Here is a 25,492-nt window from a genome sequence, read left to right on the forward strand (position 1 = left end):
GCTGTGCTATGTTTTTAGATGCCACCCTATCTGTATTTACTCTCTTACCCTGCCAATTCCTCTGCACGTGATCCCTTCATTGAAATCTTTCAGTTGAACCGAATTCTGCTTCCTACTAGGCTGTTACTCACATTGAACCTATTCCTGGAACCCATTCATGTGTCAGTGCCTTCCATCTCTGCATTGCCTACACGTAGCTGGTTCTCAATAAAGGTTTGTTAAAATAAAATATTTTGTAATTAGAGTGACTTAGGGTTATCTAAAAGGAGGTCAGCCAGAGGTCAGATAGAACACGGACATAATTTGGCATGACCATAACTCCCATTTGCTAACCATATCTGTAGGTAAGTACTAAAATCTTGGTCTTTTTCATCTATCAATGTCACCAATCATTTAAAATCATTGATTTTAAGAAAAATCAAACACAGTCAGAACGGTTCATCACTGTTGAGAACTATTCAAATTTTCTTCAAATTGACTTGACATCTGTGGTTACCACCATAGGCAACAGTTAGCGGTGCCTTAGGAAGCAGACTGCAAGATAAGTCTAAAATAAGAAATAATTGCCTATTTATTCTGAAAAGTTTCTAAGCCAAGAAGAGTGGAAATAATGTCTCAAGATCCCCTGGAATCACTGGCCCCCTAAGCAATGAGAATTGCTAACATAGAACTCTGCTCAATCCTAGAATCAACTCAGCAGGCTCCTCACAGGCAAGTTCTCTGCAGGCTGTTGTCTCTTATTCCTTCCATGAGATATGATTTTTGTAGCCATAGTTAATGTTCTACTCTGCCCTCTAGACATCACTTCCATCTTATCTGTGTCATATTAGTGCCTGTGAATCCTACAGGAGAGGACAACTTAAAAAACAAAATATAAAAAACTGCCATAAGATCCCTAGTGTTTTTTCTTTTAATCTCCAAGAATATTTCATTTCCTGCATTGGGAAGCAACCTCCTGTCTCTTTCTACTGTCTGGAGTTTTTAGCTTATCACTTCAGTCTTGGAAACTTATGAAGTCCCTGTGTTATCTGCTGGGCAGAGTTTTAACCCAATTGATCTATTTATTTATTCCACACATGTGCAGTCCTGTCTAATTCATTCTCCCATCTTGGCATTATCTGTGATTTCTGAGCTCTTCTATTGGTTTTCCATCCCGGTTAGCCACTGTGTAGTTTATAAACAGCTTGACTGAGGGGTTTCACTTAGAGTAATGTGGGTTCACCCCAAATGAATGCTTAGAAGCAGCAGATGAAATTTTAGTTCTCTGAAATGCAATGGATGTAAATCAGATTAATTGTCTCACTGACTCTGGGAACACCCAGGGATCTCTTTTCCTGCCTAAGTCGTTGGAGCTTTCACGTTAACTTTTAGCAGGTAATGCGGTTGGGACCAGTCATTCATCACCAACAACTGCTCTGAAAACACATCAGGTTAAAAACTGTGACAGGTAGATTGGGCTTTGCTTTCCAGCAAATCAAATTCCAGTAACCCAGCCCCTTTGTCCTTTTACTCTCTCCCCCTATCCCAGAAAGGTTTCCACATGTGAGCATGGGGTATGCAAGAGGCTCTTTCTCTTCTGCCATTACTCCAGGAAAGAAACAAGACCATGTACCTACAGGGTTCTCTCTTAAATAATGTATGATTTCAAGAAAAGAATGTCATGCTAGGCCATCATTTTTTACTTATCGTAGGGTTTGTGGAACCCACTTCAAACAGAGACAAGCATTATAGTAGTTTTGTGATTAAAAGCATGGAAAACAAAAGTCTGTATAAATATGTGTATATTCATGTTTATGATATATTCTAATTCATGTTAATTAGAATAGCCAAAAGCTGGAAACATCCATGTGCACATCAACAGGCGAATGGATAAACCAATTGTGGTTGTATCTATATGATGAAATACTACTAAACAATAAAAAAAGAATACACTACAGATACACTGTGAATGTACCCTAAAGGAATTATGCTAAATGAAAGAAATCAGATAAAAAGGTACATAATATATGATTCCATCTATAAAAAATTCTAGAAAATGTCAATGAGTCTATAGAGTCAGAAAGTAGATTAGCGGTTTTCTGGGATAGGCAAGTAGAAGAGATGACAAAGGAGCATGGGGGTTGTTGGTATGTATTCCTCATCTCATTTGTGGTGATGGTCTCATAAGTATGTATGTATGTCAAATGAACGGATAAGGAAAATGTGGTACATATAGACAATGGAGTAGTATTCAGCCATAAAAAAGAATGATATCTCCTATCATCTGCAACAACATGGATGGAACTGGAGGTCATTAAGTGAAATAAGCCAGGCATAGAAAGACAAACATCACATGTTCTCACCTATTTGTGGGATCTATCAATCAAGACAGTTGAACTCATGGACACAGAGAGTAGAAGGATGGTTACCAGTGCCTGGAAAGGGTAGTGAGGGGCTGGGATGGCTAATGAGTACAAAAAGAACAGAAAGAATGAATAAGACCTACTATTCGATAGCATAATAAGGTGACTATAGTCCACAGTAACTTAATTGTACATTTAAAAATAACTACAATTGGATTGTTTCTAACACAAAGGATAAATGCTTGAGGTGATGGATAACTCATTCTGGAAGGCATGGTTATTTCACATTGCATGCCTGTACCAAAATAGCTCACGTACTCCAGAAATATATATACCTACTATGTACCCACAAAAATTAAAAATTTTTAAAAAACAGAAAACTCATCAAACTGTACATTTTTCAGAGGCAGTTTACTGAACGTCAATTATACCTCAGTAAAAAATAAAAATTATAGAAAACCCCAGGGATCTGGAGTCAGACTGCCTGGGATCAAATCTTGGTTCCAACACTCCTAAACTGCGTGATGCTGTCAACTTACCCAACTTCTTTATGTGTCTGTTTCCTCCATCGTGAAAGGGGAATGATATTAACCTAATTCTTGTGTTTTTCTGTGTTTAATTTGTTGATCATGTGAAGCACTTAAAATAATGTCTAGCACATAACAAGTCCTCAATAGTGTTATTTTCATGTTTACGATGTGTCGGGCACAGTGTCTTGCCATTTACAGATGTTATCTCATTTAACCCCCAAATAATCCAGTGAAGTGCTCACGCTCATTACACAGAGCCAGAATCTGAAGTCTCATGTCAGGTGGCAATGACAAAGCTGTAATTACTTTTCTGGCCTGTATGACTCCAAATCCTCATGTTGTCTTTCCAATAAGCCACAAGTCCAATCCAAGGCCCAGAATGATGTTTGTCATGTACTCTCTGCGTTTTTGACATATCCTTAGGAAAATGGAGAAAGAAAATGGAGATGCTGATGGCTCTGCTCAGCATTCCCTCTTGTAGGAGCTGTACATTTCTAGGTGGTGCTGACCAAAGAGTTACCTGGCCTTGGTGGTAGGTACCTCCAACTAAACTCTGCAGATTTATTGAGAGAACTGAGTCCTATATGTAAGATTAATCTTCAAATAGGTATTTCTTTCTCTCCTTCCTTCTCCTTTCTTGCTTCCTTTCCTTTCCTTTCACTCTTTCTCTTTTCTTCCTTTAGATAAATGAGTACACAGATGAACAGATACAGTGTGAGGCAAGAGTCTACATGAACCAGGGAACACAGAGCCCAGATCAGGGGTATTTCACATCCAGCAGCCTGCAGTTCATCAACCTTGCCCTCTACATTTATGTCTCAGACCTGCTCGCAGGAGGAGGTAACATGATTAGAGTGGAAAGAGCACTGGACAAAGAAGGAGGGCAGCTAGAGACAGGTTTACAGGACATCACTTTTATCCTCCCAACCCTGGACAAGTTCACTACATTTCTCTGAGTCTCAGAATTTTCTGTAAAACAGAAATAATAATCCTGCTTTGAACAGCACTTTCTAGTTTCATACAGTATGTTTGCATGCCTTGTTGCTTCTGTTTCTTGTAACAGGATAAGTATTACTGTATTCAGTAATGGAAATGTAAGTTCTGAGAGGTTAAATTTTGCCTTTTAAAGCTAGTTAGTGGTAAAACATTGATTAAAACTCAGCACGCAAGGCCACCTACCTTAAAGAACTGAGGTGAGAATCAAGAACACCACCAAATAGAATACTCTGTAAGTTGCAAATCATTCATTAATATAAAATTTGGGGAGTTGCTGAGTCACATCACAGAGGCCACTGGCTTTGGAATTGGGCTTCTCAATTTCTGGATCCAGTTCTGTCACCAGATAACTGGGTGCTTTTGAAAAGTTGTAAAACTTGCATGGGACTCAGTTTCCTCATTTGTAGAATAAAGTGATTTTTTTCTGGGTGATTACTACTATCTAATGATTTTTCTAAAGAATAAAAATATTTTCTTATGGTCACTTAAACAGCCTCTGTCCCATTAAATTCAGTAGAACCCTTCTAAAAGTGGTTTGGGAAAGGAAAAAAAAGAAAAAGAAGAATGTGGGGGTTAGGAGGTGACACTCAGAGAAGGGGTCTTGGAAGACATTAGGCCTATATAATAACTCAACATGTTTTAAGACTTCATTTTCTCTTTTTCATGCTGAATAACCATAATTACTGTGAGTACTCTTCACAATTTTTTTCAGAGCTTTAATGATTCCCATTGCTTTGTTCTAGATGTTCTCAAACTTTCTAAAGTGGGCTCTTTCCATAAAAAAAGAAAAAGCTGAAGATGATGATTTGTCCTTCAAGGATAATTTATCCACTCAGGATTTTATCTAAAAACCTCTGGGAAGTTGGTCTGAGATGACAATCCAGTTAATATGATTACTGTAAATAGACAAACCAAAAATTCAACCAGATGGTTTGTAGTCTAAGTAATTTAATTTGCCCATTTATTTACACTACTGAAATAATTTACATAGCTTTCCAACTAGGTCCTTGCTAGAGTTCTTCATCCCTGGGGTCAGGGGGTGGGGAGAACCCATCGCTCTTTAGACTTACTCAAAAGCATTTTAATATTTTTTAGAACATCATCATGTCCGTATTATTGTACAATTGGTATCCAGAGACTATGACCTACACGACAAACCAGCTCACCACCTGATTTTGGAAGTAAAATTGTATTGGAAAACACTCCTGCTTGTGTGTTGTCTATAGCAGTGTTTGCACTACAATGGCAGAGTGGAAAAGTTGCAACTAAGACCATACGACCTACAGGCCTATGGTATCTTCTAACTGTATTATCTTTTCTTTTTTTATTATTATTATTATACTTTGAGTTTTAGGGTACATGTGCACAATGTGCAGATTAGTTACATATGTATACATGTGCCATGTTGGTGTGCTGCACCCATTAACTCGTCATTTACATTAGGTATATCTCCTAAAGCTATCCCTCCCCCCTCCCCCCACCCCACAACAGTCCCCAGAGTGTGATGTTCCCCTTCCTGTGTCCATGTGTTCTCCTTGTTCAATTCCCACCTATGAGTGAGAACATGTGGTGTTTGGTTTTTTGTTCTTGCGATAGTTTACTGAGAATGATGATTTCCAATTTCATCCACGTCCCTACAAAGGACATGAACTCATCATTTTTTATGGCTGCATAGTATTCCATGGTGTATATGTGCCACATTTTCTTAATCCAGTCTATCGTTGCTGGGCATTTGGCTTGGTTCCAAGTCTTTGCTATTGTGAATAGTGCTGCAATAAACATACTTGTGCATGTGTCTTTATAGCAGCATGATTTATAATCCTTTGGGTATATACCCAGTAATGTGATGGATGGGTCAAATGGTATTTCTAGTTCTAGATCCCTGAGGAATCGCCACACTGACTTCCACAAGGGTTGAACTAGTTTACAGTCCCACCAACAGTGTAAAAGTGTTCCTATTTCTCCACATCCTCTCCAGCACCTGTTGTTTCCTGACTTTTTAATGATTGCCATTCTAACTGGTGTGAGATGGTATCTCATTGTGGTTTTGATTTGCATTTCTCTGATGGCCAGTGATGGTGAGCATTTGTTCACGTGTTTTTTGGCTGCATAAATGTCTTCTGTATTTTCAAAGGAGACGATTGCCAACCCCATCCTAGGTGACAGGGAAACTATTCTGGTTCTCAACTTTAAATGTAAGCAATAAAGGTTTAAAGGAATGGAAAAATACAGGTTGGTTCATTCTTACTTTTTACTTAGTTTATGACTTTTTTTTTTAAGTCAATCTGGACCAAGTGAATTCCAGGTACATAACAAAATCACCTTGAACCCAGCAAAAATAACTGATCACCTGAGACTTCTACAGTATGGCTCTATATTTGCCAATTGCTTTTGCCTCCATGATCATTGAATTCTTACCAAAATGCTAACAGACATCAAATAACAAGAAGCTATTTCAAATCTAATTTGCTTTTTTGCAAATGAGATTAAATGAGGATCAGGGAAAGTGAATGACAACTGATAGCATTCTGATAGCAGGGACCTTTCTGCACCAAGGGGCTTTAACTTATTGTTTCATTCAATCCTCGCAATAACATTACATAGCAAGAATTATTGTGTTTATTAGGCAGATAAATTAAGGACTTGAAAAAATCAGGAAAGTTGCTGAAAGTCCAATACTTATAAAATTAGCATATATGTACTAAGTCAATGAGTCAAGTGCCGTTTTTTTGTGTTTTGTGTTTTTTGAGATGGAGTCTCGCTCTCGCTCTGTCACCCAGGCTGGAGTGCAGTGGCTTGATCTTGGCTCACTGCAACCTCTGCCTTCTGGGTTCAAGCAATTCTTGTGCCTCAGCCTCCCAAGTACCTGGGATTATAGGTGCATGCCACCATGCTGAGCTAATTTTTGTATTTTTAATAGAAATGGGGTTTCACCGTGTTAGCCAGGCTGCTCACGAACTCTTGACCTCAAATGATCTACCTGCCTTGGCCTCCCCAAGTGCTGGGATTACAGGCATGAGCCACCGCACCCAGCCAAGTGCTAAGTTTTAAAAAATTTTCTTTGGAGTTACGGGTCTCACTATAGTGTCCAGGCTAGAGTTCAGTAGCTACTCATAGGCATGATCACAGCACACTATAGTCTCAAATTTCTGGCCTCAAGCAATCCTTCAATCTTAGCCTCCCAAGTAGCTGCAACTACAGGTTCAAGCCACTGTGCCAGGCCAACCACTAATTTTGTGGTTTGGTTGAATTTGTTTTTAGATCAAAAGACCTGAGATACTTATTTTTTCCCACACATGCAGAATTTAAAGGAGACATAGAATGCAAATGGCATATGAGGCCATACCTGACACACCTCTAAGTACCTCTTAGGAGGCCACCTGAAGGACTGAGGGAAGATGCTGGGCTAAATGACAAAATACTGTCATTTGGTAGTGCTCCAAGGCACATTCGAGGGGCTTGAAGTCTCCCTCTTACCTGTTTCCAAACTCCTTCATGCAGCTGAGGGAAATGACTCTACATTTAGAATTATAGGGTGGGAAGAACACTCTTAACAGTAGGCAACTGAAAATGGTCTACAGGACCCTATAGAAGAGAACCTTATAACACTAAGCAACGTATTTATTGTGGGTGACCGACCATCTTCATGGCCAGGAAGCATGAACAGTAGAAATTGTTGTTTTCTCAGTAGAGACCACTTACTCTACCCTATGGGTCACTCTCTCATACTCACTTGAAGATAAATCACTCAGCAGGATAGAGCATCCTTCATTCCTTAAGGTCATCGTCATGTAACTGACAAAACATAAAACCTAATATTAGAACCAAACCATTTTTAACATCGTTACACATGTGATCTAGCCAACAGACTAAGTAAGGGCTGACAAAGCCTGGGTCAAAAATAGATCTATGGAATCTAAGGAGCTGCAGGAAAGAACAGACTGAGAAAGCAATTACATGTTTTCAAAATGGTGTGCAAACGAAAGGAATAAATCAAAGTTAATTATGACATACATTCTCAGGATAAACAGGCTTTGAAAGGTCACTGCGAGCAGCCAGGAAACTGAATACCATTAGGAAAAACAAATGCAAAGTTTTGATTATTTTAACAAGTTATTTTAATATAGTTGACAAAGTAGAAATTAATCCCTACCTGCAGGCAGCCCCAAACCCTAATGAAAAACCCTGGCTGAATAGAGATGAAAAGGGTATCTGACCCCAAAGAGATGCCCTCTGTCCATAAGAGGAAGCCATTATACAGAAGGTTGACAAGAGATTAAAAACTACAATGGTAGTGAGATATAGCTGAGATAAAGAATCATTTAAGTAAAATGTATAGAAACCATCAACTCCCAATATCTTAATCTCAGTAAAAAAAAAAAAAAAATTCTCTTGCTGAAGCCTTATCAGTGGTACAGATTTTATTTAGCCTTAGGGGATGTATAAGAAGTGATGCGGCATGCCCCACTTGGGGAAGGAAAACAAGTGTGGCCTTTCCATCTCTATTTCCTTAAATGTGCCCCAGTTATCGTATCAGGATCCCTGAATATTTTTCTAATGGCTTAATTCTCCCAGAATGCACTATTCGCATTTTTCCAAACTGTATTTTCTTCTTCCTATTTTCTCACCATGTTGTAAACCCTCTAGGTTCACTCTGCTAACCAAATCAGCATCCTTGTCAAATTTAATTAATACACTGTGTGCTTCCCCTTCCACATCATTACGAAAGATGCTGAATAAGACAGGGTCCATGTCATCATATTCCCAAAAGCCTGTCATTTCTAGTACCTTCCCTTTGCATGCAGCCAGCCAGTTCTCCACTGCTGCAAATGTTCACTTCTAAGACAATTTAAATGCCCTGATGGGCTATCATTTTGTGAAGTGCTCTGTGCAATGTGTTAATCAAGTCAAGACCAGGGACATTCACTATATTCTATTTGTCCACTCATTTGCTAATTAAAGCCAATAATGAAGTTAAAATTTGTCTGGCAAGATTTCCTTCATTATTAGTGCTACAATTAGGTTTGTATTTCTTGTTCTTCTCATTTAGATGTTTACATACATACACACACACACACACACACACACACACACACTGTTAAAATCTTAAAACCTGGGCATTTTCTACTTTACTGTTAAGAAAATCAAGTTCAATTTTGAGCCTACTAATTATAGATTATCATTCTGAAAGAATTGCCTAGCAGTCCAATGATTAATGTCTTACTTTTTTAATTCCAAGGGCAGTCAAAGCAGATCCTGGAGTTCTGGCCAGAGATTGGCTCTGGGTTGGGTTTTACAGGACTGGGTTAGGAATAGAGGATTCCTGCTGAATACAACTCCAGTTGCCAAGGACAATCTAGCAACCCAAAGTCCACTGTGAAAAGCTGAAGTTTAAGCAAAAGGGTAACAAAAATCTATCAAATCCAGAAGTGAGAAGCAAGAATAAAAGAAGGCTTTACAGAGGCCAACTGGTGATTAGAAATGGAATCCAAACAAGAGATCAAGAAGGTACTGAGTGAGAATGTTACAATAATTTCCTTGAGCACTGGAACAGAACATTAAATTATTTTGAGAGAGTCTGAGTTAGCAGCTGGAGCTTGCTGACGAAATTAAAGGGTGGGTAGAAACCACCAATCATTATCATCATCATCACCAACCCAGGAGGCAAGTACTTTTATTATAGAATGTGAGAATTTAGAACAGGAGGGCTCTTGAAATAATCAACATCTCCTTTGGGTTCCAATCCTCCTGCATCTCATATGCTTCATTCTGCATTCACAGTGAAAGTGCTCCAGATGGAGACAATGACACTGGGGGATGTTCAGAGAAGTTTGGCACAGCTACAGCACAGAAGGGTGGTCCAAACTGATGCAGCATATTGTGCAAGGAGGGTGTCAAAGAGCTGAGACTTGAAGAGGTTAACAAGGGCCAAAGAAGCAAGACCTTGTTCAATGTATGAGGAGGTTTTCACAGTATCCCAAGAACAATTGGAAGTCACTGAGGGTTTCAAGCAAGGCAATGACATAATTTTCTCTGCAGTTTGGAAAGCGGAGTCTGGAGGCAAGCTGCACACTGAGTGTGCAGTTTTACGTAAAACTAGAGTCGGGAGACCCAAGAGGGATCTGTTGTAGGAGTCCTGGACAAAGTCAAACATGGCCTGAACTGAGTGATGGTAAGAAAAAACATTGTCATTTCTGACAGTGTCAGAAAGTGCACTAGACATAGAGGATAGATTAGAGGGAGATGTCAAAGGCTGCCCCCAGGTGTTCCACTTGAGCAATCAGGGCTAGTTCTACCATTCACTACACAGGGTATAACTGAGGAAAGTGGGTATGGGGGAAAGATTAATAAATTGGATAACAAATATAATAATAACCACATTTATTGAGGTTTATCTCTTTGTTGGTCACTTATGTGTTTCCAAATATTAATCTCATGGGATTTTCCCACTGCCACTATGAGATGGGGGAAAAATAACTGAAGACACACAGTTGGTCAGGCATAGAGCCAGATTCTAAACCAAGCAGTCTCGTTGCAGAAGCCTGGAGTTGGGCTGAGTCTACAATATGTCTACATGGAAGGGCCTCACAGGTCTCAATCTTAGGAGAGAGGTCTAGACCAGTAGTTCTCAGTGTTTATAGTCTGAAGGGATTCATCAAAACAAAACAAAAAAACAGATGTTTTATTTCTGAACTTTAAGCATTAATTATTTAAACCTTCCATATGACAAATATTATGCTATAGGCACAGGAAAGAGCATGGAAAGAGCATTTGCTGCAATCCCTACCTCCTTAGCCATGTATTTCTCACTACAGCTCACTGCTCCTGCCCCAGTGAATAGCATCAGACAATTGGGAAAACACTTGATGATCTTCTTTTTACCTCTGAGCCTTGAAACGGGACTCCTCTTTCCTTAATCTTGGATACATATGAGAATCACTCGCATAGGATTTGAAAATGTAGATGCTTAGGCCCCACTCCAGACCTACTACATATGAATCACTGGGTTTTTATTGCTGCCGTTGCTGCTGTTATTTACAGTTTAAGAAATATTTCAAGTGTGTAGCTGTGCAGTCAAGATTCACTGTCCCATAGACTAAAAACTCCTCTACAAGTGAAAGTACTAAAGGCTAAACTACTAAAGAATAAAAAAAAAAGGGGGGGATTTGACAGTCTTCGATGAAATAGAACCCTCACTATTTTACTTTTTATTTTAGGCTTAGGGGCACATGTACATGTTTATTATACAGGTAAATTGCATGTCACAGGGGTTTGGTGTACTGGTGATTTTGTCACGTAGATAATAAGCATAATACCCAATAGGTAGTTTTTCGATCCTCACCCTCCTCCCACTCTCCACCCGCAAGTAGGTCCCAGTGTCTGCTGTTCCCTTCTTTGTGTCCATGTGCACTCAATCTTTAGTTCCCACTTATATGTGTTTAGCTGTGATCCCACCCAAATTCTCATCTTGAATTGTAGTTCCCATTATCCCCACATGTCATGGGAGGGAGTCGGTGGGAGGTAATTGAATCATGGGGACTATTACCTCCATGTTGTTCTCATGATAGTAAGTGAGTTCTCCTGAGATCTGATGGTTTTACAAGGGGTTTTCTTCCCCTTCACTCTGCACTTCTTGCTGCCACTATGTGAAGAAGGACATGTTTGCTTCCTCTTCTGCCATGATTGTAAGTTGCCTGAGGCCTCCCCAGCCCTGCAGAACTGTGAGTCAATAAAACCTCTTTCCTTTATAAATTACCCAGTCTCAGGTATTTTTTCACAGCAGCGTGAGAACAGACTAATACAGGAATGAAATGGTTTGGCTGTGTCCCCACCTAAATCTCATCTTGAATTGTGGTTCCTATAATCCCCACATGTCGTGAGGGGGAACACAGTGAAAGGTAAATCAATCATGGAAGCAGTTACCTCCATGCTGTTCTCATGACAGTGAGTGAATTCTCATGATATCTGATGGTTTTATAAGGGGCATTTCCCCTACTTCCCTCTACAGTTCTCCTTGCTGCCACCATGTGAAGAAAGACGTGTTTGCTTTCCCTTCCACCATGATTGTAAGTTTCCTGAGGCCTCTCCAGTTATGCTGAACTGTGAGCCAATTAAACCTCTTTCCTTTATAAATTACCCGGTCTTGGGTATATCTGTATTAGCAGCATGAGAACAGACTAATACATCCACTTATAAGTGAGAACATGTAGTATTTGGTTTTCTGCCCTGTGTTAGTTCACTTAATAGGCTCTAGATCCATCCATGTTACTGCAAAAGACATGATCTAATTCTTTTTTATGGCTGTGTAGTATTCCATGGTATATACATACCACATTTCCTTTATCTAGTCTACCACTGATGGGCATTTAAGTTGATTCCATGTCTTCACTACTGTGAATAGTGCTACAATAAACATAAACATGCATGTGTCTTTACGGTAGAATGATTTCTATCACTTTGGATATATACCCAGTAATGGGGCTGCTGGGTCAATTGGTAGTTCTGTTTTAATTTCTTTGAGAAATAGTCAAATTGCTTTGCACAATGGCTGAACTCATTTACCTTCTCACTAGCAGTATAAAAGTGTTCCCTTTTTTTCCACAACCTCACCAGTATCTGTTATTTTTAAACTTTTGCTGCTGTTGTTCCTAGTTTATGAAGTATTTGAAGTATGCAGCTGCAGTCAAGACTCACTGTCTCAGAAACTGAAAATACCTCTGAAAGCATAAATACTAAAGAGAGAGAGAGCGAGCCAAACCACCAGGATTTGTTAGATTCCTAGAAGAAATAGAACATTCGTTATTTAAAATAGTTTATATTCCACGCACTAAATGACATGGTTAGCATATCTTAAATTAATTTCACCTTGAACAAGAAAGTAGCTTCAATAATTAGCATTTTATTAATGGGGAAACAGAGTCACAATGAGATTAGAATTAGTTCCCATGGTGATATAATGGTTGACCCAGTCTAACTGCACTTTTTTACTACAGTAATTTTACAAAGATGCTCTCTCTCTCCTGCACCAATACCAGCTCAGATGCTTTTTTATTCTTATCAAAATGCTCTATGGTCCAAGATAAATTGGTAGTACACTGGGAGTGAGAAGAATGAAGAAACTAAGGCAGATCAGATGGAAAGGCCAGTCTTATAAGAAGTCCATTGAGAAAAGTACCAACTGAAAATTCTGTCACCAACAAGTGCATCAGCATGCAGCTCTCAGGGATAGCTATGCCTAATCCACCCTTATCTGAAACAAAAAGCCAAATTATTGTTTCAAGAGAAAGCTGTGTGTATAAGGTGCAGTCTTGGGGAGCAAAGCAGAGAGCTGAGTCCATATAGGATTGGGGAAAGTATGGAGTTTCTGGACTGGGGGACTTTAACAAGCAATTAGTGTGTAGGGATTGCTTGAACTTTAGCTGCAGAAGTTTAGGCGCTCAAGTGAGGCTGGTTCTGATTGGCTGACTTTCAGAAAGGCAGTCACTAGAATGAGGACGTTGCCAATTGACTGATTTCAGAAACATGGTGTTGTCACTGATGGCCTTAGCCTTCAGAAGTTGGATTACTTGAGCTAGTTGTCACTGATCAATGAAGCATATTTAAGACCAGCTCTTATAGTTATTTTTGCCTTGATGACAGAGCAAATTTTCCTAGGAGGATAGAAACTTTTATTTTCAAGAGTTGGTCAGAACATGCTCCTCCAAGATCCTCTGGTTAGGAGGCATGGAAAGGCAACTGGACCCTTAATTGACATTTATCGGGATTGAGCTACAAGTAAGAAGGTATTGGTAGACTTAAAGTGCACCCTGAATGATCATCTCTAATCAGTATTTCCCTGAAGAGAATTATTAGCTTATAGATTTCAGTCTAGTATTTATAAAATACTCATTCCAGTTGAGTATTTATAAAAACTAAAGCAAACTTAAAAAAAAATCCAATTGAATCTGCCTGAATCTTTAAAGTCTTACTTTCTGTATTTATATTCTTTAAACACTCAGGGCTCTTTGCTGTTGCTGTGCTTAACTCTTTTAATAAACTGATTAGTTTTGGTTATAAAAGAAGATTATCAAGTGAGAAAGCCTGCTAATGTCAGCCAGTTTGTATACCTAGGGCAAAAGCCTAGCTGTGTGGATTATGAAGTCATAGCCAAACCTCCATTAGTCACCTGACAGCTGTCTTCAGTAAACTACCTATGTGGAATTAAAACTCTCATGAGTGTGCTACTGTCATAATTAAGCTTAACCTCCATTATGACCATACCATCACAGAATCCTTCTCCATCCAATAAACTTCTCCCATACCCTTACACTCCATTTCCCCAACAAAAGAGAATAACCATTTCTGAGTGATATTGATTTTTTATATCGTGGGTAGTGAAGATAAATAGCCCTGGTGTACATTTGGTTTTGGCTATTTCTACACAGTACTTAAACAACTGGCTTGTTCTTTTAATTCAGTGAAAACCAAATATCAGACCTACTTTCATAGAATTGTATGTGTCACATAAACAGTTTAATTTTTTACATTTTATTTTATTTTAAACTTTTCAGCTGGCTGCTTCTGTGTTAATGCAAAGATGCAAACTTTACTGGTCTTCATTTGTTCCAATTGAGTTACAGTCTGAGACTATCTGAATGACTCCAACAATCTGAATATTTTTTCAGTCAATTCAGTTATTTCTGTCATGAGGCCAGCCAGGCGCTAAGCTGTCTGATAACCATTCAGCTCCTTTCAGTCACTAGGCTGATGCCATTAAGATTGCCTTGGCTGTTTGAATGAAATATCACCATGCATTCTGAAGCATCCATTTGCAATATGATGATTAGGTGTCGGATATCATGGTTCTTTCCCTCAGTTTCTCCTTTTACACAATTATGGCATGAATCTCAGGGCTGTAGGGGCTTTTACAAATGAAATTACACAAAGCACTTGTCTTAGTGTATTTGGGATGCTGTAACAAAAATACCATAGACTGGATAATTTACAAACAACATAAATTTATTGCTCACAGTTCTGGTAGCTGGGAAGTCCAAGAACAAGGCACCAGTAGATTCACTGTGTGGTGAGGACTCACTCTCTGCTGTGAACATGGTGCCTTCTAGCTGTAACCTTATACGGCAGAAAGAGCAAACAAGCTCACTGAAAGCTGTTTTTATAAGAGCATTAATTCCTTTCATGAGGGCAGCACTCTTATGAACTAATCATCTCCCAAAGCCTCCACCTCTTAATACCATCACATTGGGGATTAGGACTCAACATATGAATTGTGGAAGTGGGGTGACGGGAGGGACACAAACATTCAACCCATAGAAGCACTTTATAAATTTAAAATGAAAAAAACACACTGTAAAAATTTCAAAGAGTCTTCCAATGTGTCTTTATCTATTTTGATCTTCTTGAAGGGGTGTCCCTTCTCCGTGGTGAGCACCTCCCCTGGTGTTCATAATCCCAGTCATTCTAACTTCTTTTGAGTCACTTGTCTATCTATTAGGTTCTCTCTTTCTTTGACTTTTGTTATCTCTTATCCCTTGGCTTCTTCCTCTTTGCCTATAATTGTCCTCAAACTCCCATTTTGCCATCCTTCCCTCTCCTTTGCTTCCTCTGTTTGTCATTTCCTAGTTACACTCCAATACCTGGTTTCTGCAGACATCGCCTTCTTAGATCTTATCAACATTCTAAGTGCCAAATACAAAGACACTTGCCAGGCTACAATTTGCATGATTTCATGTTAATATTTGACCAAGCTCCCCACTCCAACTTTCTCTTCCCTTAGCTTCTATAACTTACCCTTTGGTTTCTTTTATTGCCTCTCTGCCCCCTCCCTCTCAGGCCCCTCTGCTTCTTTCTTGGCATTCAATGTGCATGTTCCCCATTTCTCATGCTTAAAAGTCCTCTCTTCTCATTCCTAATCTTTCTCACTCCATGCCTTGAAGTGACCCTGTATCATGAATGATTCCCAAATCTAAACTCTCTCTTGAGCAACAGGTTCATGTGTACACCTGGCTGCTACCCATTTTTAGATGCAGATTCAGAAAGCACAATGATTTCAAAATATACAGGGTCAAACCTACATCCCCACCTACCCTCCAAAATCAAGCTCTCCTACCTTACTCCCTCCTTTCAGTAGTGGCACCAAGATTCACCTTGTCACAAGGTTAGAAATATTGTAGATACAGGATGCCTTCCTCTTGCTTAAATCCTAAAGTCATATTGGCCACCAAGTCCAGTGACTTTTCCTCTCCGTTCCAACAGCTATCCCCTTGATTCAGGCTCTCACCATCTTGCTAGGCCCCAGTGTGAATTCCCTAACTGGATACCCTAACCCCAGGGCCTCTCCTCTCGGTCCCACCACAGTGAGTTAAATCTTGTCGCTGCCCTGCTTAAAATTCTTCAGTGGCATCTCATGTCTTTTTTCAGGAGGTTATAAGCTATTTTTAGCAGTGTGACCTTTCTCTTCAAACATATTCTTACATACAACTCTATTGTGTGAAGCAGAGGCACTCTGTGAGGCTCTGGATTTGGTGGATCTTAAGGGACCAGGATCCTCCCCTGCTCAGTCACTCTCTCTCTGCCAGATAGAGGCCCATGAGGCAGCTCCATAATGAAGGACTGATTGAAAATCATTGATGGTATAAAGTCCAAATGATTTGAATTGATGTATCAGAGTATTGAGAGAGAATGACTATGACTACTACTATCACTCTCATGGCTACCTTGGCAGCTGGAACTAGAATTCTACTTACAGAGGACACAGGCTTTGAGAAAATACCTATGAAATCCTGGTGAGAAGTTGTGTTTGCCAAGGCTTAGGCCCTGGCTATTGCCAAGTTTTCTGAGAGAGGAAAGGATCTCATCTGCCTTAAAAATGAAGAAGGATTTCTATGTTTCTTTGAGGAGGAAAAGGCCAGATGACAAAAGAGAGGTTATATGAGAGAGAAACAGGAGAGAGAAAGCAGAGAAGAATATCAAGATGTAAGTAGTATGGGAAAAAATATTTTAAAAGGTACAATCCTGGTGGCAGTGTCTGAAAAGGGAGCTCAGAGAATAGTGATATCCAAGATGTTTTTAGAGATTTGGGACTTGTTGTTTGTTATGTTTTGCTGCACACTACATAATAGAAACCCTCCCTATGACCCACAGTGTTGAGTAATATGCTTTTGAAGGACTTTGTAAGTGTATTATCTTTGGAAAGTGTAAAGGGCTGACTTTTGCATCTAGACCAATGGACGGTAAAAGAAATAATATTTACAGATACAGAAAGTATATGAGTACAATGGGCTTGGGAGAATAGCAGCCTCAGATATTTGCAGAAAAATGTGGGAAAGAATAAGGTGAACCCTAAGCCATGGTTTGGGAGAATCCTGAAATGGACAAATGTCTAGGGCTCAGGAGACCCTAGGTGAAAATAATTGATGGTGCAATCTTTGAATTTATTAATCACATTCAAAATAGGTCACTGATGCAACTAAGCAGTTGTACGGAAGGCTATTTCACAAAGAACAGGATGCTGGGGGCTCCTGAAGTTGCAAAAGAGACCAAACTCATTCAGAACTCGCTCCAGAAAAAGTTCATATAAAGATATGCATATTAAAATAAAGGTGAGGAAGTAGAATCAGGATCTTACAGCTACTGAAAACTTTTCAAGCAGAACTGTCCTAGCCACATGGATTCCAGATGCTGCATCTTTTTGAGCATCTCTTCTTTCTATAACTTTTAGCTTTCTCTGTTTTATTATTACTGTTCATATAATTGACGGTATTCTCCAGCCCAAAGGTTACATAAACCTTTGATTCTAGCACCCACAACCACTAGACTGACTTCCTGTCTATGTCATTTAATTCCAATTTGATGGACGGAGAATGCAATAGGTTTGACTGGAGTGGGGTTCACCTCTAGGCTAGTTTGCTGTGGCCAAGAAGTGGGGTCACATTATAAACAAGATCACTTTGGGTAAAGTGAGCAAGAAAACAATGGTTTACATATAAAATATAATTATTCCCCTGCTTCTTCTCTCTTAGCTTTACTGACTTGGCTAGGTACACGCTTGTGGATGAATGCTGAGATGTTTCCAGAAGATGGCAGTTCAGCTTTTCTCAGTTTGGTGGTACATAGAGAAAAGGGAGACAATCTCCAGAGATAAGTGAAAGGTTTATTTCACTTATAACAAGAACTTTGGAAGACTCAGGGATTTTATAACAGAATCTCAAATCTTATGACAGTTTTCCCACTGAGAATTTGTGTCACTGACATCATTCTCTGCATGCAAGCATATCATCTTTTACATAATAGATATATTCCTCAAAGGTTGTGTGTGAATCAAATTTTTATATTTGGGAGACAGTTCTAATCTCAGTTTCTTCACCTATACAATGGGGGAAATCAAATTCTATTTCAAACTCACCAGTGAAGCATGATTTTATTTAAGAAGCCATGCTGTCAATTTTCTCTGTGGTTGGAATACTGGTCCACTAATTGATCTGTTTTGCAAATTTGGATTTTTATCTATCAGGCTTTCTTGAATGCAACTTAGAAAGGTAAACAGTAGCTTTAGAGAGAGCCTAAGTGCTACAAAAATAAAAGTAGTTACAAGCTGAATGCGAAACCCAGAACTCTGGGTTCCACTCAGCAATTTAAGCAAATTACACCAATTCAGGGATGATGATCAGTGATCCAAAGTAACTGAATTCTTCTTTTTTTCAAGTTCTTTGTATTTTAATAGTCTCTGACTCTGTAAGTAACAAGCAAGGTTCTGTTAAGAACCCATTTCAAATTTCTGTTTAAAAGCTCTGCTCTTCACCTTTGAAGAAATGGAGCTCATGAAGTTAAGTAAACAGATTGCAGATGGCGCACCACATTCACTCGGAAAACATGCTGATTACTCAGCAAAATGGCATTTAGCACCACAAAAAAAGCCAAGAGCTAAGTTACTACATCAAATCCTCAATGGAATCCAATATCCCCACCTGTGGGATGTCGGCAATTGTGTCCAAAAATGCAATTACCAGAAGGGAAGAAAAACAGATTTACTCTCTTTCATGAGGAACGGAATCATGAAAAGGGTCTTTCCTCATGGAGTAAGTACACTGGAAGCATAGTTTATTCTGTCTTGATGCCCACTAATGGTCTGACCCTCCCCCATTATATCGTTGCTAGGTGAAATATGGCTTTATTATTTGCATCTAGAATTATATCACAGTCCTCTCTCCTAGGCAATCACCGAGCCTGTTGTACCAGCACCAAGATAGAGCTACTACAAAAATTAATAAGTAGGGCCAATGTTTATTTTTCCAGAAACGTGAGCTTTTCAGAATCCTTTTCTTCTCACAATACATTAAGGTGTTGTAAGCATAAAACTAAACTGAGTGAATGACAAATGGTAATTGAACACCATCAAAACACTCTACATTTGGAGAGAAGGGAGTATACAGTGATCAATAAAACTCAGAACACGGACATGGTTTAAATGAGTCCCCCATTGGTTCCCCAATATTCAGGATACCAAAGGTGCTGAAACTACTCTTCAGGAAGTAAGCAGGGGTAATTTCCACGATGACAGGGAGAATAATAAACTTTGAAGAAAGATTGGATTGTACTTCCTTTAGCTCTAAAGTAGAGGTACTTGAGGTCATCATAAGCCAATAGGTACATAGACAGATGCCTCCTGCATTCCCTCCCAAAAACACTCAAGATAGAAGACAATGGGGATTCGGTCAATAATAGTGTAGAAAGATGTCAGAAAAGATGGTGCTTCAGAAGCCGAGGAAATACTTTGCAGAACAAAAAACTGAAAGATATTCATTTTATATATATAGAGAGAGAGAGAGAGGCAGGCAGCCAGTGTAAGTTAGGATGAAAAGGGACACACACAAGAGAAGCACAATCCTATTTCTCTTTCCCTAAATCTGTATGATCTAAGGCAAATCACCTCACTGCTCTGGGACCTCATCTCTCTGACATGTAAAACATTTTAAGAGTAACTGCAGATTTACCTCTTCAATACTTCTTCCAGGTTCTGGAATCAGGAGGTAAAAATCCTGAGTAGTTGATGAGGTTGGGAAGACTGGGGGAAATATCTTACCACCAACTGCCAACCGGTAGATTCCATGGAGGGCATAAAAACATTTACCACTTCCAAATATGGAAGCACCCTCTACCTACTAAATGGAGACTGCTTGCAAGCATGTATGCATTATTTAGGTATTATGCATTGATTTGTATGTGTATGTGAATTTAATAAGTAATTTAGTGGCAGATAGCTACATAATTATATTCCTTTAATCACCAGCAGACCTCCAGACAGGACTCAAAATCTGTATTTCTCCACTCCTTGCCTGGCAGGTCTCAGAAGGTCAAGGTTTTTCGTTGCCCTGGCAACAGCTGATAGCATCACTACCACCTGAAGCCGCCCAGGGGGCTGCAGGCTCTGCAGCACTGTAAGCGGTTATGATGTTATCCCAGTTGCTGGGGAAACGCACAACCTTGCACCAGGCAGGTGGGTAACCGTGCAGTCGATTTCCAAGCATTCTGCCTTTAACAGTCTACACTGGCAAATGTATTCATCGCTGCATAAATTCTGTGAACAATTTGGGATCTTAAAGAGTTTTAGTCATGTGTTCTCTTTTTAAAAGGCTCTTAAATGGTTCACCTTTACCGCTTGAAATGTAGTGCTTCTATGAAAAAAATAAAAACAGGTCTATTATTGCTCTATTTTAAATGAAATTGCCACCCACACTAAAATATGCCAGAGTAACTCCTCCCCAGTGTCTCTGCCCCGCTAATCAAGTCTGCATATTTTTTTTAGGTTGCTCTCTATCTACAGGGGAAAAAAATAGAAAAAGTATCTTAAGATAATATTGGATCTTTAAAAGTAGACTCATAAAAGCAGAGAAGTCCTGTTCATCATTTGAGTCATCCTTGATTGGCTTTCTTTTAAAATGCATCTTCTGTCTTTCTTATAACCAAGGGCTTTAAAATTCAAATGTTCATGAACACCAGCTTTATTAAAATTAAGGCTTGGGGAAATGGCTTGGAAAAGGGAGAAAAGAATATTACCCAACCATTTAAAAGATGCTAATTAATGAAGTTCTAAAGCCCAGAGAGGGCATTTGATACAGCAAGGGTTTCTCTACCAAGGAAAAATAAAACTCATCTAAAAACAAAAAATTTTTAAAAACCCTCAGAATAAAATAAAATTGAAGTAGATTAACCCAAATCTTCCCCCAGGTTCTGGAGAGGCCTTGGGAGTTTTGCTATATTCTAAGAACTTGAGTTTGCCTGCCTATGAACTGAACGCATTTACATTTTCTGGTCCAGCTCCATGCCAGCCTTTTAGCCACTGGGGACCTGCCTTGAATGTGCAATGCAAGGCATTTCACCTACCTGGTTTTTATCCACTGCTTGTCCTCAGCAGCAATCACATACTCAGCCCTGGTTAAACGGGAATGCGGGAAGAGAGGCTACCCAGATGGATGGCTCCATTCTGCCCCATCTTTCTTACCCACAAGCTCCTTTCACTTTTAATTATGGAGAGGAGAACACATTCTCTTTTCTCCATTCTCCACCTCTCTTACCTCATTCATCCACTGCAGCTTAGAATTGGAGCTTGCAGCAATATTTTCCCTTCACATATTAAACATCAGTGGATGCTTTCAAAGCGTCTACAGTTAAGCTTGTATCAACCTTGCCAATGTTTCCCCACACTCAACAGAGGAAGATATGTTTGATTTTATCTTTTTATTACTCACCATTGTGATAGTCTTGTCTTGTATTCTATAGGAATCTCTCTCTCTCTCTCTCCGGATATTGCTGTGGGCCAAAAATGGAAAATCTCCATTGAGTGAAAAATAGATTCGTTGGTACCGAAATAAATAAATAATCCCAGTTCTGTAACAGAAAATCATTTTCTGGGGCCTGATAATGATTTCCTAATACTGAGATATCAATCAGATGATCCATTTGCTGTCTACTGGGGCTGGAGAAGGGATTAGTCTGTGGAAGAAAATGGGATGATCCACTGGGTGAAGGCTGATGAAGGGAGGATAAGGGTGCATAGCCAGGCAGTCAATGTCAGGACTCTGAAAACAGGGTTTGGAAGAGCCTGTACAACACATCTCCTCTGTAAATATCCAAGTACCCTCCCTCTCACCCTCCACCTCCTCCAGGCCAGGGTCAGATCTTGTATGTTGTAGCTCTGCATGTCTAAGGGTAACATGAAGGAAAGAGGTGCCCCCATGCCTTTGCACAGGCTGTGCTGTCTTCTAGAATGTTTTCCTCTTCTTTCCCACTCATCTGTCCCTTGGTGATAATCATAATACACAGCCATTAAAATTAGTAACAGCTAAGGTCACCTTCTGTCAGGCACCTTGCTAAGTGCTTTATATAGCTCATGCATGTTCACCACAATCCTATGAAGTAAGTATTCTATTTCCTGCTTTTCTGATGAGGAGTGTGGGTCTTGGAGAGCTTAGGTTACTGGCACAAGGGCATATAGGTTAGGAGCAGCAGCAAAATAATTTATCCATCCAAAGCCTATGTTCTTAACCACCATCAAAGATGCAGCTCAAAGGTTACTTATTTTAGAAACCCTCTTACTTCACCAGAAGAGAAAAAAATTTACCCTCTTTCCCCTCACTCAGTATTCAGATATTTTGTATAGACTTCTCTTAGAGGACTTATCGTACTGGATTGCAATTAGTGGAATTATTTTAATTACTTTTTATGTCTGATACAGTTTTGCAGTCTTCGCACCAAAATTACCTGACACATAGCAATTGCTCAATAAATTTTGCAGAAAAGGAGGAATAATGGATAGAATGAATAAACAGTGAGGCAAAACAGCACAGTCCCTGGGCTCTTTGGACACAGAGACCTGGATGTCTCCTTTTTAGCCAACTGAGATGAGGATATAGCTCTTTTTCTTTCATTGGACACTTCAAATATGTCAGCCAGAGAGGCTGAGTCAGGGAGAGGCCAGGTGAGCTGACTGCAGGCTGACGCCCACATCCAATCTAATACCTACCTCCACCTTCATCCTTAAAAGGGGTGAGGTAGGCTGGATTGACTCTATACTCCTAGGGTTGGGATTAGGTTAGAAGAAAAATAACGTCTCACAATCCCCATCTTAAAGGCCCAGCCTGTCAGGACCCAAGCCTTCATAGGAGGGGCAAAAGCCAAAGTAGCACAGAGCGGAAGAAAGACCATCACTCCATAGAGGGGTGACCCACCTGCACTGTGCTGCAGAGGCCTTCTCTAACCAAGAGAAAAAGAAAGACATCTAAATCTGGAATCTTGTCCTATTTTGTCTTCAAAACTAGGCATGAGAGGCAGCAGCAGAGGGACCCTGGGTGAGTGGGGAGCAGGGCAGTCTGTAGTCTCTTGTAGGAACAAGGTGGATGTGGAGGGGTAGCCACCACTTGGGCAATTTTCCAGCTGCTAAAGATCATACAGTTAACCCTCTGTGATTAAAGTGACATTTATTTATAGTTTTCTCTTAGATATGTATTGTCTGTGTGTCTCATTTTTCCTCAACATACAACTCAATGTAAATAAATAAATAAAAGGATTATGTGCTACAGGAGCTGCCATACAGGAGCTTGGGAAAGTGTTGGTAAGTAGGCCCAGAAATCCCAAAATGGTTCTGCTGCAGACACTCACTCTTCTGTGACCAAAAGCTTCTTGCACATGAAAAGCGAAGCCCTGAGCATGTTGGATTACTACATTTGAAAGTCCGTATTGGTGACCAAAGGGTAACCTGACACTAAACCTCTAGGAGTCAGTTGATTGTAAAGGTCTTCAGGACAGAAAGAAGGTTTTGTATCCTTTGTGCTGGGAATTCCAGATCCTGGAACCCTTGGCGAAGCTTAAATCTTGTCCTCCTATAGCATCATACCAAAGCCAACTTCACAGCTATGTTGTGCAAAGGCTGAGGCGAGTTGCAGCAAACGAGTTAGTGGGTGCAGCGCACCAGCATGGCACATGTATACATATGTAACTAACCTGCACAATGTGCACATGTACCCTAAAACTTAAAGTATAATAAAAAAAAAAGAAAAAAGAAAGAAAGAGCTTGGAAGGCAATTGGAAGAGATCTAGTCCAACTCTGTTATTTCATGAGGCCCAGAGAGAATGCCAATGCTGCATTTCCAGTAACTCAACAAGCGTGTACTCAGAGGACCAGCAAGGAGGGCACCACACAAATAAATTAATGGTAAAAGCAAGATAGATTAGACAACTTCAGCTTCAGTGATCTTATCCAGAACCTGATAGTAAGAGAAAATTCAGAAATAGTCTATTTTAACTTTAACATTCATGCAAGTTTTGTGTTTAGATACTTTCAGTTGCACTTAGCAGATTTCTAGACGCACAATATTTTGACACTTTGGATGTCTAAAGGTCTTATTTGTTCTGTGGAGGGTGTTGTCATGTTCCCAGAGAATTAGGCTCAAGCTGGAGAACCCAGAGAGAGGGCAGGTAATTTATGAAAGGAGGTGACACTTCAGAGAAGTAATGTTTTTCAAGATTATACAGGATAAAAACAACCTAAGAATAAATATGTCTCAAACTAACAGACTCTGAATTCCTGGGCTAAGGTGTCCACTGGTCACTCACCACCTGAGAAGCCTTGAGCAAGTTATTTAACCTCTCTGATCTCTGTTTCAATATCTGCATACTACAAAAACAAATGTGCCTATGCACTCGTTGTAAAACGAAATAAATTAGAAATTTTAAAAAATCATCTACAAAATTATCTACATGGCATAAGCATATTAAACAATATGAAAACAAAGGAGCAAGAAGAAGGAAGAAAAGGGAAGTTAGAAGGAATTGGTGTTCATTGGAGAGTGCATAAGGTAGACTCCCGCCACCACCCCCGCTCCCCCGCAAGGGACTAAAGGAAAAGGAATTGCAGAAGTCAGGTGGAATACGTTTACTATAGTCAATGATGGATTTAATTATAAAGTCTTGATTATATTTGTGCATAAGTACAATATAATATAACTACATTGTAATTATCCTATTGGGCAATGTCAAAGCCAATCCAAAGGCTGCCATTGCCTTTGATATTTAGAACAGTGTCGGATTTCACCCTTTTAAAAATGTTTTGGGGAAAAATGGTGATACTGAGGTCCACACTAAAATGTGATTTAGTCACCTGGATGGCTTTATCCCTTACTATGAGGCTTCATAGGTGAAGATGGATGGATAAATGGATGGATGGATGGATGGAGGAATGGATGGAGAGATGGGTGGGTGGGAGGAATGGATGGATAGATGGGTGGGTGGGTGGGTGGATGGATGGATGGATGGAAGGACAGAAAATGAATGTCTCCCAGTACTCTGGCGGCTTTATTTGCTTTAGTGCTTTTAGTAGAAGGAGTTCACATTTTTTAAAGTGCAAGATCTTTGTGAATCATGCCCTTTATCCTCACTACAAACTTGAGAAGCAGGTGTTATCATTTTTATTACACAAAGACCAAAAGTGAAACCTGAGGATGGTTAAACAGCTTGCCTAGAGTCACATAAGCTGCTGGCAAATTTGAGATTTGCATACAGGTCTGTAAGACTCCAAAGTCTAAAATCTTCCACTAAAAAACACTTCCTCATAATTACCTAAAAATGAGTGAA

At 39.6% G+C, this 25,492-nt stretch overlaps 1 long non-coding RNA gene across 1 annotated transcript in view; it reads right to left on the reverse strand.

Annotated features, from left to right (window-relative positions):
- The window catches only part of LOC107968413 (uncharacterized), a 175,448-nt gene extending 153,279 nt beyond the window's left edge, over positions 1–22,169 (reverse strand). Inside the window, exons 1-2 of the long non-coding RNA XR_001709560.2 lie at positions 22,014–22,169; positions 21,613–21,673 (exon numbers count right to left, since the gene is read on the reverse strand). This is a non-coding gene — a long non-coding RNA (uncharacterized LOC107968413). The remainder of the gene's footprint in view (positions 1–21,612; positions 21,674–22,013) is intronic.
- Between the last annotated feature and the right edge of the window lie 3,323 nt (positions 22,170–25,492).

The sequence above is a fragment of the Pan troglodytes genome, chromosome 16 (genome assembly GCF_028858775.2).
Source record: "Pan troglodytes isolate AG18354 chromosome 16, NHGRI_mPanTro3-v2.0_pri, whole genome shotgun sequence".
NCBI classification, from domain to species: domain Eukaryota; kingdom Metazoa; phylum Chordata; class Mammalia; order Primates; family Hominidae; genus Pan; species Pan troglodytes.